Source organism: Alexandromys fortis, unplaced genomic scaffold (assembly GCF_014885135.2).
Source record: "Alexandromys fortis isolate MF-2015 unplaced genomic scaffold, M_Fortis_MF-2015_v1.1 scaffold_340, whole genome shotgun sequence".
NCBI classification, from domain to species: domain Eukaryota; kingdom Metazoa; phylum Chordata; class Mammalia; order Rodentia; family Cricetidae; genus Alexandromys; species Alexandromys fortis.
In genome coordinates, this window is record NW_026068213.1 from 595185 (window position 1) to 607743 (window position 12559).

The 12559-nt window shown below is 35.6% G+C and overlaps 1 pseudogene; it reads left to right on the forward strand.

Moving 5' to 3' along the window:
* Window positions 1-3467, forward strand: part of LOC126493361 (60S ribosomal protein L19-like) — an 87232-nt pseudogene extending 83765 nt beyond the window's left edge.
* Window positions 3468-12559: the final 9092 nt, after the last annotated feature.

The following is a 12559-nucleotide window of genomic DNA, read 5'->3' on the forward strand; positions in this document are numbered from 1 at the left end:
GATCTTACCTTTGGCTCCAAGTGCTGAGATTACAGGTAGACTTCCAGGCCTGCCCAGCATTTATACTAGTGCTGGAGATCCAGATTCAGGTACTCATGCTTGTGCAACAAGTATCTTACTGGCTTAGCTACCCCCAGTCCTATGTTCAGTTTTTAGTCATTTAGAAAAATTGTTGAACTTTTTTTGTTATGTTGAAAATGAATGATGAGATGCTGAAGGGTGTAGCTCAGTGATAGAGCAAATGGCTAGCATGTGCAAGGTCCTGTCTGATTCTCGACATAGCAAGGAAAAAATGGAAATGATTAGTAGAACTGGAGTTAGCTCACAGAGAACATGCTTAGTATGTACAAGCCCGGGGTTCTATCCCAGAACCATATTACAGAAAAAAAAACAATTAAATTTAATATATATGAGAGTTTCTTTTTTGAGACAGGCCCTATCTGGGCTCAGATTCATTATGAAACTGATGACTTTAAACTTCTGATCATTCTGCTTTCACCTCTTGCTTGCTGGGATTACATGCATGTGCATCGTGCTCAGTTGATGAGTCCCTAAGTGGATGCTAAGTGGTTGCTCTACCAACTGAGCTACATCCACAGCCATTGGAATGCTATTATTTAAACAGCTAAATAAAATATTGTGACTAACAATTAAAAAGCATAGACATTAAGTCCAGGCATGGTGGTTCACACCTGTAATGGTAACACTTGAAGGGATGAGGCAAGCGAATTCACACACTCAAGGCCAGCCTAAGCTACATGGTGAGTTCCAAGTTAACCTGAGCTACAATATTAATCTGAAGAAGAAAAGGAAAATAAGGTATAAAAGAGAGGTAACATTAATTTCAAGAGGAAAGGTGGCCTGAATTTTAGAATATTTTTGTACATTCAGTTAATGCCTGTGTGTGCATGTGTATATGCATGAGTGTATGCACACATATGCATGAATGAATGATGCACATGTGTACCTGTGCACATGTGGAGCTAAGAAAACAACTTGCAAAAGTCAGTTGTCTCATTCCACCATGTGGGTTTGGAGGATCAAAATTAATTTTTTCAGTCTTTGCAGCAAGCACCTTTGTTCACTGAGCCATCTCACTGATCCCAAATTGTCCACTACTTTTTAACAGTTTCTTGTCTTTCTTAATGTATAATATACTAATTAATTGTTGATCAATAGCATAAATGTTAGAAAGTGCTTAATGAAACCCACTGTCAGTGTAAACTTAAAAATTTAATAAACAATAATAATACTAGGAATATTACTTTTAATCAATAGTTGAGAATTATACTTACACATCTAGTCATCTTTTTGGATTCAGAAGTGGCAAAAATAGCTCAAAAGTTTATCCTTAAGAATTAGAGAATCAGTTTAAAGTATTAGTTTACCAGAGAAATTTAATACATGATAAAAAGTGTCTATTTAAATTAGTGGGGAAAGGGTAGCCCCACAGTTTAGTTAGCTAAAGTGCCTCTCTCATAAATTAGTGGAAGACTGGCAACTTTTAAATAAATTGCTTGAAGAAAGAGCTAAAAATATGGAAAATATACAGAACAGAACTCCTAATATCATACATGTTCATATAATAAACTATTCATGAAATAAAAGTATGAATATAGAAAATGAAATAATGAAGGAGATTTCTATTTCACTGAAGAGTAAACTTATTTTTAACATTTATTTTATTGCATGTGTATACTTGTTACGTGGCACTTTTATCTTGGAGGTGACTGACAAACAGTCTAGCTGGACTTAAGACCCACTCAATAAGAGGGAATTTATATCTGGTACTGTAAACTTATCCAACTACCATTGGCTGAAGAGCTAATAGACCCAAGAGGAGAACCTTCTATTGCCATTTTCCTAAACCAATATAATTTAAGACTGTATTCTAAATATTTATATTTATACCTACATGAAAATAAAGTCTGAATAATTATCTTCATAGCCACATGTAAGTGTAGTTTCAGGCCTCATCAATGATGTTTCTTTTAGCAACATAGGAAGCCTATTACAGACATCCATAACTGGTTAAAATGAAGAGAGTAAATGACTTTGGGGTCACTAACTTCAACTGGTGCACCTACAATACAGTCCCTACACACACAGCTCAGGGAAAACCTCAGAAACAGGAGTAGAAAGATTGCAAGATCCATAGGCCCAGGATATTTGCTGCTAAATAGTATCCCCTAGATGTTACAGGGAAACAGCATTCATGAATTCGCAACAATATAGTTGCCTAACAAGATCACCATAAGGACAACACCAGTTGACATGTCAACACAGGCAGGGGAAATTGTTCCATCCCTAGGTGAAGGTAATCAATGAAGCAGAGAAAGGGAGAATCAGTTTCCTCCAGGGATGAACTCCCACATAGGTTTTCCAACCCCACGTGCTCAGCTCCTGACACATATACAGAAGAAAAAAGTGAAAGCAGTAGTATAACTATAATTATAACTATATATATATATGTATATATAGCTTGCATGTATGTGTATATGTGTGCATGCAGGTGTAATGTAATGCAATGTATATACATGCAACAAATTATTAAAGAAGAGAGCGTGAATTGAGGTAACAGAAGTGGGAAAAGATTCTCCTACTGACACTTTACTAGATAAGCATAATTCCTAACTGCATTCTAAAATTCATTCTTCTGTCAACAGGTAAGTATAGTTTTCAGTCCTCATCAAAGAAGCTGAGTTTTACAACAGATAGAGACTCATTACAGAAAGCTGCAACTGGCCAAAATGAAAAGTATGCTCAGTCCAACAGATACAAGATAGCATCTTCATAAAAGGCTCAGAAACATTGCAGAAGAAAGGGCAGAAAGACTGTAAGAGCTGGAGGACCAGGAATTGTACTGTAAGACTGTGTCTCCTAGAAATATGAGGGAAGCCCCTTTCGCTGCTGTGTCTGCTCGGGCTATGGAAGAGGCTGGCCTCTAGCATCCTCTGGTAAAAAAGGAGGTCTGGTTGGACCCCAATGAGACCAATGAAATTGCCAATGCCAACACCTGGCATCAGATCTGGAAGCTGATCAAAGATGAGCTGATCTGGGCTCGATGCCAGAAAAAAATTATCTTGGCAGAAGAAAGGCAGGCTTATGGACATAGGGAAGCAGATGGGTACTGTCAAAGCTCAAATACCCAAGAAGGTGACCTGGATGAGAAGGATGCGGATCCTGCGCAGACTTCTCAGGAAATACCTGAATCCAAAAAGATTGACAGCCATGTGTATCACAGACTGTATCTGAAGGTTTAAAGGAATATCTTCAAAAACAAGTGGATTCTCATGGAGCATATCTGTAAGTTAAAGGCAGACAAGGCCCGCAAGAAGCTCCTCACTGACAAAGCTGAGACACATAGGTCTAAAACCAAGGAAACATGAAAGCCCAGGAGGAGCCCCTGCAGGCCAAGAAGGAGGAGGTCATCAAGACTGTCCAAGGACGAAGAGACCAAGAAATAAAGAAAGCTTCACTCATGTCTGGACATAGAGGGCTTCGTGTGGCCTCAGGTGGATCAGGCATTAAAGTAAAACAAGCTTTAAAAAAGAAATATCAGAAAAGCTACACCCATTATGCCTCAACAATATAATATCAAGATTTTTAGCTGAAATGTCCTACTCAAGGATGTACACAGAATTTCCATAATTAAGGCCTTTCAGCTTTGAAATAGCATTCCCAAATAGAGTAGGCACTATAGATAAAGTCTATCTAAAATCTATCTTTCTTTGACTTCCTAGTCTTGAGAAGTTTTCAAAAGCCCAATCTGTGATTCCTTATTCAAAGTTCAAGCAAACATTGAAATATTCTTACAATACTTAGATGTGAACTTCCATTCTGCTACTGGTTTAAAGAACTACCTCTTGTTGCTCAGAATTTTCAAAAGGGAGATGTGCCAATGTACTTTCCTAGTTTTTTTTCTTCCTGTTTTGTATTTTTGGTCTATGAAACTTGAAAACTTAAAAAGTGACATTCTTAATTTCTTCAAACACACACACATATATGTATATATGTATATATATATATTTGGATCTTCTGAATCTTCTTTGAAATATTTTATGTTTATGAAATAAATAGCAATAATGGAAACAAAAGACAGTTCAGGCAAAGCAAGGCAAAGAGAACCTATCAGGTCAAATCAGCTGTTAGTCTTGATGCATTTATATAATAATCAGGTAAATATAGATGAGCCAAAAAATGCTTTCAAAGAAATTGAAGCAGAAGAAACACTCCCCAAATATTTTAGGAATGCAGAATTACTCTCTAAGCCAACGGAAATAAAGATACCAGAAGAAAAAATTCAAAATAAATTACCTGATAATATATTTACAAAAATATCCATTGAAACACCAAATTGAATTTATCAGCACATTCAAATACACATACATCATAATAAATGACCTAATTAACACTTATAGAATTTTGCACCCAACAAATGCAGAAAAAATACATTATTGTTAATCACACATGAAACATTTCTCAAGATATCCTGCACCATGTGAAAGACATAGTATATCTTAAAAACCTAGAAAACAGACAAAATTGTTGTCTGAATGCAAGAGAATTTATTTGGACATCACTAATATATACCAGAAAACTGTATATATTTCAAAATTAAAACATAACTTCTAAATATACCCTTTATTAAAGAACAAACTTTCAAAGTAATTAGAAAATATTTTGAAATATATGTTGAAAATAAAGCTATAATTAAAAAGTATATATCTATAAGCAGTTTTTAGAAGGAAACCTAAAATTTTATAATGCTCATACCTTCATAAAAAATTAAAACCTAAAAAACTGCAGATGGTGACAAAAAGCAAAAATAAAAGAGGAAATCAGTGTAATAGAAAACAGAATAATAAAAGGTAAGAGGCTAAGAGATGGCTCTGTGAATAAGAGCATTTGTTGCTTTTGCAAAGGACACAAGGTTCAGTTCCTGAAACCCATATGGAGGCTCATAACCCTCTATAACTTCTGTTTCAGAAGGTTCAACTACTTTTTCTGGTCTCTCTGAACACTCAATTAACATGATACATACACATATAAAAAACGTAATTTTAGGAATAAAAGTGATGCCAGCACTACAGATATTAAAGGAATAATAATGGAATATTTGAATAACTATTACTACATTACACGTCTGTTGATGAAATGAACCATATGAAATGAGACACAACACTTAAAAATACAATTTACAACTTATGAAACCTAACAGAAATTTAACATCTGAATAATGTTCTAGTTAACTTTCTTCTGCAATGATCAAACACTAACCAATGCACCTTGGTGAGGAAATGTATTATTTCAACTTACAGGATACAGTTCTTCATCAAGGAGAGTCAGGGCAGGAACTCAAAGCCAGAACCTGGAAGCAAGAACTGAAAAAGGCACCATGGAGCAATGCTGCTTATTGGCTCAGTCAGGTTGTTTTCTTATATAACGTATATAACCTAGGATTACTTGCTCAGGGGCAGCACCGCCTGCAGTGGACTTGGTCCTCCCCATAAATTATTAATAATAAAAAGATGCTCCACTAGTATTTATTCCCACCGGCCTTGGCAATTCTACAACTGAGGTTCCCTCTTTTCTGGTGATTGAAGCTCGTATTGCTAATACTAGCACAAACAGATTTATATCTTTTTGAGTAAATTCTAAACTTTACTACAAAGAGAACACAAGGCTAGGGGTATGACTCTGTGCTAGTGCTTGCCTAGCAAACATAAAGCCCCGAGTTCCATCTCCAGTATCAGACAAAATAGAGAATTGAAGGGAAGGCTTTCTTTGAATATGAGTCATATCAAAGGATACAGAAGTAATCGGAGAAATATAAAGTCTTTCAGAAAAATATCAAGATAAGCACTTCCTAATTCAGTTTATAAGTCCAAATTTCCCTTGATGGTAAAACCTGTGCATTTGCACTGCTTGTCTGTGAATTTCAAACCATGTTGGATAACTCAGGCAAACTCTTTGAAATCATTGTAATTTCTCCAGCTTCAGCTAGTAGTGCTTCAAAAGAAGCTACAAGGTATTTGGTCACGGTACTTGACATTACCAGAAAACTACCAAAGGAAAAACAGTAGTGACATCACTTCATGGCTTTTTCATAACTTGCACATTTAGTTTTGAAGAAATTATCCTCAACAACAGACCTATAAGAAAGCATCATCATTACTAAGGTTTTTATTTGTTATAAAAGTTGGTATATATTTTTTTTAAAAAAATAATAACTTTATTGAGTTGCTGACCTAAATTTTATAACAAATTTTCACATGAAATTTGGTTCGGAATTAGGACAAAATTAACAGCAGTTTCTGAAGCATCCTTCTGCCATTTTATAGTGGGCATTTATGTGAAATTATATGTTTATATGATTCAGCTATGTCCCCCTGCATATATACATGAAGAAATCTAAGCATTGTAGTGAAGGTATAGAGCCACCTGAGTGAGATGCTCATCAAGTGGTGAATGCATACGGAATAAAGCATTTAGATGCAAAGATGTATACCTCTTTTATAAAATTACATATAATCAACCATCAAACTAGTTTATGTACAATGCCTGCCACAGGCAAATCAACTTGAATCATCAGAAAAAAAGCTGTGTGTATATCCTATCGCCCTAGTTTTGTTTCTATTGTTTGATAAATATGGCCAAAGCCAGCTTGGAGAGAAAAGAGTTTATTTCATATTACAACTTACAGTTGTAATTGTTAGAGGCCAGGCAGGAAGTCAAAGCATGACCCTGGAGTCTGGAATTGAAGCATAGACCTTAGAAAAACACTGCTTGCTATCTTGCTCCATATGGCTTGCTCAGCCTACTTTCTTACACAACTCAGAACCACTTGCCCAGGGATAGAATCATCCACAGTGTGATAGGACTGTCTGTATCAATATGATTAGTAATGGCCTACAGAGAAGTTTGATGGAGGCATTTTCTCAATTCCTAGATAACCCTAGTTTGTCCTATGTCCTAAGTCATACAGGGAGAATTACAACAAACCTCCTTCCCAAATAAGCCTTAGTCCTTATCAATCAATAACTCTATTTCAGCCAAAATAGCTATACCATAAGTATCAATAAAACCTCTCAAGTGGGTGTCCATTGCTCTATGATATCCAAATTGTATTTTAACAGTATAAATAAAAAAGATTTCTGAAGTAAAAGGAGCGGTGGGCTGCGTCCCGCCACCCGGCTAGCTTAACCCCCGAAATAACCACATGGAAATTGTATTAATTAAACACTGCCTGGCCCATATCTCCAGCTCCTTATTGACTAACTCTCACATATTAGTTTAACCCAACTCCATTAATGTGTAATGCCACTTGACTGTGGCTTACCAGCATGATTCTAACCAGCGTCTGTCTTGGAGAGGAGAGCCATGGTGTCTGCCACACTGCCTTCTTCCACCCAGAATTCTGTTCTGTCTATCATGCCCATCTAAGGGCTGCCCTATCCAAAGGCAAAGGCAGTCTCTTTATTTAACCAATGAAAGCAACAGAAATACAGAAGGACTTTCTACACCAGATTTCATAAAGACATTCTTTATATATTTACAAGAGATTCATACTAGAGGAGTAAGCAGGAAATATATGTATATATATATATACATATGTATATATAGATATATAATATACAGACACACACACATATATAATCAAATTGTGTATGGCTTGCTATTGCTTTGATGATATAAGGAAATAGGATTATGAATATTCTTCCTTGCTTAAATTTTGAGCATTACTGTATAAGAGGCTTACCAAGAAGCAGCTAGAAAATGTTTGTCAAGAAGAAAAAAGGTGTGTGCATGAAAGTTTATTTCAACAGAGCTATTTCTTTTTCTTGTTTCTGAAGATGTTTTGAATTCAAAGACAAAAATAACACTGCTTAGAATTCTAACCTTTCAAAAAGAAGTTGTCTGAAATTTCTTTGCTAAAATTATAAGTATACAAATAGATGAGGCTCTTTTAAAGGAGTTATTATCAATAGATAAAATATGGTTTAGGTAATATACAATGTCAATTATCCTGATTTAATTATTATATATTTTAAGTATGTATTAAACTACCACACTGTACACCATTTTATAGTTTAGTTGTTGAATGTCCTCAAAGGCCCAAGTCTCAAAATTTTGGTGCCTACAGTGGGACTATTGGGAAGAGTAGTAGGTAGTCATATCTTTGGAGGCAAAACCATGATCTCTGGCCTCTGCTTCCTGGGTCCTGATGTGTTCACTTTATTTCAACATGTTTTCCCTACCATTGTCATTGAGAACCCTCACTAAAGGCACAAAACATTCTATCTGCTTATTCTTGGACTGGACGCTCCAGAACCCTGAAATTATTTATTAACATGTGATCCCACCTTCTGGCAATATTTAACTGGTTCAGAAAACGTTACCTGATAAAAAGATGGGCTAATTAATGATTCTCTTATAAATTTTTTGATTAGTAATTAAAAAGTATACATTTTCTAGCAGCTAAAGTTATAAGAAATATACAACTGTGAAATAATCTGTGGTTGGGTTTGGCATATTTCATTGAAGATGATATGCAGGAAAAAACAGACGTGAGATAGGAAAGAGAATACCCTAGGGTAAAAGCTATTCCTTAAGTCTATCTCAATCATATTCTTCCCTTGTTCCTTATCTGACACCCATCATAACATTTTTTCAGTTAGTTCCTATTTTCGAAAACAAGTTCAAGTTGGGTTTCTTTTCCTTGTTTCCAAAAACATTTTAATACTCAGAGAAGAAAATATTAAATACATAACAAATACATGAAATATCATTCCCATTTTATTTACCACCAAGTTTGTTTCATATACACTGCAATGGTTACATCAAAAAATAAAAAAAATATTAGGAATAAAATTATTCAATTCTTCATGTCCAAATTTAGTAAAGACTCTATCCTTAATGTAAAATGTCTAATCTTTCTCTATGAACAAGAGAAGTCACGTTGGGATGAAAAAGGAGTTTGAGAAGAAAATATGTCTTTTGGGGAGAATATAACATTTGTATGTGGAAAATAGCTCTTACCCCTCTCTATCAAAGGAGGAGCACAATATATTCCTGTCCCTAAAAGAAAGTTAAGCCAAGCTTAGTAGTATATGCCTTTAATCCCAGCACTTTGGAGGCAGACATAGATGGATTTCTTTGAGGCCAGCCTGGTCTATAGAGTGAGTTCCAGGACAGCCAGGACTAAACACTCAGACCCTGTCTCAAAACACAAAAACAAAAACAAAACAAAAAACAAACAAACAAAAAAAAACAAAGATCCAGGAAGAAACAAGATAGTCATACATTCTGAAAGGAGATCTAAAGTATTAATAGATGGTACCACTAAACAAACAAGTGGAAAACAAAGAACAACCTTGCAGAAGATTTCAACACTCAAAAGATATGCAAAATTGAATACATAAGTACCACCAGAATTGGTTTTGTGAATACTTTTCTATAAAACAGTATAATGTTAGAGAACTGAATATGAGAGAAGAAATATGAACCCATCAGTCAGAAGATGGAGTAAAATTCTCATGACCTTAAAAATGTCTAAAAGTTGAAAGAAGTTCTTTGAACTGAGTCCTTCTCTAGCAGGGAGATGTTAGGGATGCCACCAATCAATTCATGCCACAGATGGCAGAGTGATGCATATACAGGATTACAACGCCCTCTCCTTACCACCAAAAGTGTTATTGCATATGCAAACAAAAAATCAGTAATAACTGCAGTGAGGAAGACAAGCATCGTCATTGACAAACATAAAAAAAAGCACCTGCATTGATATTTGCACACTCATGATTTTAACTTTACTACTGAAAATATACAGGAAAGGCAACCAGCCTAGATCTCAACACATGAATGGAAAAAGAAAATATGGTACATACATACAATGGAGTTTATGCAGCCATGAAGAAAACCCAATCAAATCCTGATGCTGGAAAGTTATCTGGGTGGTTAAAAGTATGTGCTACTCTTCTAGGGTAACTGGGTTTGGTTCATAGCAGCCACATCAGGCAGCTTACAACCAGCTATAATTCCATTTCGAGGAGATCCAAAATCCTCTGGCCTCCATGAGCAACTGCATGCACATGTTACATATAAACTCACACAAGCGTGATAAACACATAAATAAAAATAATAAATGAAAGTGTTTAAAATCAGGATATTTGATGTGGGAGTGTCATATATCAATCTGTTGATTTCATTGGTTAAGCAATAAACACACTGCTTGGCCTCATAGATTAAAACATAGGTGGGAGGAGTAAACAGAACAGAATGCTGGGAGGAAGAGGAAGTGAGCTCAGACTCGAAAGCTCTACGCTCTGGAGCAGAGATGGCATGTTCCGCTCTCCTGAGCACAGGCGATAGCTCTGCTCTCTGAAGCAGATGGAATGAACTCCGACCCAGGATGGACATAGGCTAGAATCTTCCTGGTAAGCGCACCTCATGGTGCTACATAGATGATTAGAAATGGGTTAAGAGGTTGAAACTAATGGGCCAAGCAGTGTTTAAAAGAATACAGTTTGTGTGTTGTTATTTCAGGGCATAAGCTAGCATATATTACGTTAAGTAAAACAAGTCAGATTCAGAAAGATAAAATTCTTCATTTTTCTCTTAAATGTGGAATTTAAATTTAAAATTATATGTGTGTATTAATATATTTATAGATTCATATTTATAGACAACCAGACTGGGGATCATGAGCAGTGAGGAAAAGATCTTAACAGAGATAGAAAATAGAAAGGGTATTGGAATACATGTGATAAGAAAGTAGATTAAGGGTCTACCTAGTGGAAGGAAGGGAACCCACCAAAGTTGGTGGTAGGAAGACATTGAAGGGGGAAGTGTGAGGGAGAAGGAAGTGAGAATGAAGTATGAGACATATGTATGAAGACACACAAATCCATTGCTTTGTATGCTTGTCTATGAAAGTCATTTTAAAGCATCAATAGAAAACATGCTTTATTAAGTAAAATATTTAGTGCTGGGGTAGGATACCTCCATAAAAATTATTAGTCAAGAATATCCAGACACCCCCAAAATAACACAGGTCATTATCATTTCTTTTAGTTACCAATCATAACTGCATGAGGAAATCTTATTGCTGAAGAAACAGAACATTTTAGTTTGGGGATACACAAAATTCAGTTAGAACTGACCTGGAATTTCATCTCTGTTAGCTAGCTTTCATTATCACAAAAGATGACATGTAGGCTACTGGTAGAGAAGTGCTATCTACAAAAGGACCAACCTCCTTCTGGCAGATGATTTTTTTTATTGATTTTTATTTTTCAGTAGTAATGTTTGTGTGTTGCCCTTCTTTGGGTTATGCTAGGGGAGGAATATCAAATGCCTGTGCTTTTTGGGTATACTGTCTTTATTTTTATTGATTTTTATTGATCTATACATTTTTCTCTGCTCCCCTCCCTGCCTCTCCCCTCCCTTTTAGCCCTCCCACAAGGTCACCATACTCCCAATTTACTCAGGAGATCTTGTCTTTTTCTACTTCCCATGTAGATTAGATCTATGTAAGTCTCTCTTAGTGTCTTCATTGTTGTCTAGATTCTCTGGGATTGTGATTTGTTGGCTAGTTTTCTTTGCTTTATGTTTAAAAACCACCTATGAGTGAGTACATGTGATAATTGTCTTTCTGGGTCTGTATTAACTCACTCAAAGTAATGTTTTCTAGCTCCATTAATTTTCCTGCAAAATCCAAGATGTCATTTTTTTCTGCTGTGTAGTACACCATTGTGTAAATGTACCACATTTTTCTTATCTATTCTTCGATGGAGGGGCATTTAGGTTGTTTCCAGGTTCTGGCTATGACAAACAAAGCTGCTATGAACATAGTTGAGCACATGTCCTTGTGGCACAATTGAGCATCCTTTGGATATATACCCAAAAGTGGTATTACTGGGTCTTAAGAAAGGTTGTTTCCTAATTTTCTGAGAAATTGCCACACTGACATTCAAAAAAGCTGTACTAGCTTGCATTCCCACCAGCAATGCAGAGATGGTTTTTAAATGTCTAAAGGACATTTAAAATCAGGGGTTCCCCATTACAAAGAGTAACCTGGATACTAAATGCAGAGCATAAAACAATGGCAATGCCAGAAATGTATAAATGTTTAAAGGTCACCCAACAGATACAGAAAAAGATATTTGACAAAACTCAGTATCTAGCCATAACTTAAAAGAAAATAATTAGAAAACTAGAGATATAAGTAAATGTCTTTAGTCACATAAAGGACAAAAACAAATGAGGAACATACAACTAAGAAAATAATCAAGAGTGAATCTCAAGAATTCAAATGAGCTAGGAAGCATTGAACATCAAAGTGTCAGGAGTAGCTAATTAAAGCAAAATGGCAAAATAGAATTAACAATAAATCTTGTTACCCCCTTATTGCAGTAATATAAGCAAAAGGCTCAAACTAAAGAAAATGCTTTCTCAGCCTTCTGCTTCCCCACTTCTGTATGGTAGAACAGGCAGATATTTGGGGTGATGAATTGTCTCACAGTTGAGGAAGATCCAAACAAAAAGCTCTTACAAT